Source organism: Penaeus chinensis, chromosome 19, assembly GCF_019202785.1.
Source record: "Penaeus chinensis breed Huanghai No. 1 chromosome 19, ASM1920278v2, whole genome shotgun sequence".
Classification (NCBI taxonomy): domain Eukaryota; kingdom Metazoa; phylum Arthropoda; class Malacostraca; order Decapoda; family Penaeidae; genus Penaeus; species Penaeus chinensis.
The window spans coordinates 6,619,820-6,622,319 of record NC_061837.1 but is presented as its reverse complement, the minus strand read 5'-3'; the positions used below and the strand labels follow the sequence as shown (position 1 = coordinate 6,622,319).

The following is a 2,500-nucleotide window of genomic DNA, read 5'->3' as shown; positions in this document are numbered from 1 at the left end:
TAAAGAAGCTACGGGAGGAACTCGTACATTTCTCTACTTTAGGTTAAGTTTCATCAAGAAATGGTTTCATTAACTAAAGCGTATTTTTTTGTGTGTTGTTTTGGTCACAACGGTCTCATTCTCATGCCGTCATTTTCAATTTCCTTTCATTGTGGTGGTTATTGTTACTGTTGTTGCTATTGCTGCGTTATTGTCTTTTTGTTTATTTTCTTTCTATTAACATTTATCTCAGCCTAGTCCTTTACAGATTCAGATTCGCCAATCACTGTACCAATCGCCAACCTGATTAGACGAACACAGCAGATGTCATTCCAGAATCACAGCAAAGACTTCTTGCCCAAAGTTGCCGACTTCGATTTCTCTGTTGCAATTAGGAGCCATACGACAACAAGTGTTCATATTCCGATCATATATAGACGTACACGTTTTTTTTTTTTTTTTTTCTGAAAATCGGCGGTAAGTTTGGCATTTCCCCCTTTTTGTTTCACTTATAATCTGCTTACGCTGAGTAATACAACAGGTTGGTAAGTTTAGTGCTGGAAACACATCAGTCATGCAGGTGAAAAGGTAAATGCTGTAGCCTTTTAATATACACGAAATCACTATCAATATTTAGAAGTGGTAGTTAGGTCAGAAACAAGGTTCAAGCATCAGACATTTGTTTATCTATTTATTCAGCTTTTTTTCTTTTTTTTCTTTAGATGAAGTACTGAATGATAATGAACCAGATATGCTCCGGATAAAAATACATACATACGTACATACACACAAACACACACATATTATATATATATATATATATATATATATATATGTATGTATGTATGCGTGCTTGTGTGTATGTGAGTGTGTGTGTGTGTGTATGTGTGTGTGTGTGTGTGTGTGTATGTGTGTGTGTGTGTATGTGTGTGTGTGCATGCATTTCTGTATAAATGTATGTATGTATGTGAGTATATATATACACACATATATATGTAAATATAGATAGACAGATAGATAGATAATATATATATATAGATTTATACTCATACACACATATACACTTATATATATATATACATAAATCTATCGAGTTCATCGTATATGTTATGTATATCTACACCAGTGTATGTGTCCGTGTAAGTGTGCAGTTCCAGATCTAGAAACAAATCCCAGTCTGAGGCCTATTTTTTGAGGTGGGTATGTGCCCAGATGCCTTCCAGCCATCACGTCCGCCAATGTATGTTTATACATGCAGTGCAAAGATCTTGTGTACACGTACTCATGTTAGTATGTATAGGATTACTGTCATTATGTGAAGATGAAATTTCCATTATTATCATTGCTAATGGTTTTATTATCAACATAAAACTGTATCTGCCGTGACCAGGATTCGAACCTGGGTTATTGCGGCCACAACGCAATGTACTAACCACTATACGATCACGGCCGCTGTTACATGAAGAAGGGACATGTAACCCGCGAACTTTCTCAGGTGAACAGCTCCAGGTAAGAAAATCTACGGATGGAAAACCCTGAGTCTGTGCAAAGAACGCTTTGAGTAAGAAGTAACTTAAATCTAAAATATATGTGGGTGATATGGCAACTTTTTTTTTTTCCCTTCTTTTTTCCTTTGCACTGGCAGTTTTAAAAGTCTAATCCTGGATTTTGGTCTTAACGGATTCGCTAATCGCAACACCAGCATAATGTTAAGGAGGGAACAGATACCGTTTCAGAGTCGATGTAAAGAGTTCTTGTATAATATTGCACTGAAAATTTGGTTCCTCTGTTGCAATCAGCTTATCGTTTGGCGCTCAGTATTCAAATACTGATGATCACACTTTTGAACATCTTTATAAATCGCCGTTAATATATATTTTTCCTTCGCCGTCTCTTCCACGTCCACACTTAGTGATACACGAATCTATATATATTTAGAGTAGGAAATATACTAGTCTCGTGGCCGAAAAGTGTTCCTTTGTCATTCAGAGACGACGGATGAGTAAGAATAAGGTCCGAAACTAGGTAAGCGTCGGTCATTTGCTCATATGCTAATTTGTTACTGAGCCTTTCATGGACTTTATCATATAATCGTTATCTTATAAACTTAAAGAATCCCTGCCGTGACCAGGATTCGAACCTGGGTTATTGCGGCCACAACGCAATGTACTAACCACTATACGATCACGGCCACTGCTACAGGTACCATTGTTCATTAATCCGTGACGATTCTTCGGCGAAACCATCCAGGCGAGAAAATCTACGGACGGAAACCCCTGAACCAGCAGGAGATTGACTGGGACTCCAAATTTCATCTGTCGATTAGTCAGCGGGAATATTTCCACTGAGAAATAAATCCGTGTGGTAAGATCTTAGAATATGGGCGACATCTTTTGTGCATTTACATATCGTATTTTTCAGTCGTTCATTTTCAGATTCTTTCAATTATTTCGTTGATGTTGCACTCTTGTGATATTGGTTAATTCTAATTTGGATTATATCTCTCATATGAAAGTTTCTT

The 2,500-nt window shown here is 37.0% G+C and overlaps 2 non-coding genes across 2 annotated transcripts; both read right to left on the bottom strand.

Annotated features, from left to right (window-relative positions):
• Positions 1-1,357: 1,357 nt before the first annotated feature.
• On the bottom strand, positions 1,358-1,429 carry Trnah-gug. Its single transcript has one exon. It is a non-coding gene; the product is annotated as a tRNA-His (tRNA).
• A 669-nt stretch (positions 1,430-2,098) lies between these two features.
• Positions 2,099-2,170, bottom strand: Trnah-gug. The gene has a single exon. It is a non-coding gene; the product is annotated as a tRNA-His (tRNA).
• Between the last annotated feature and the right edge of the window lie 330 nt (positions 2,171-2,500).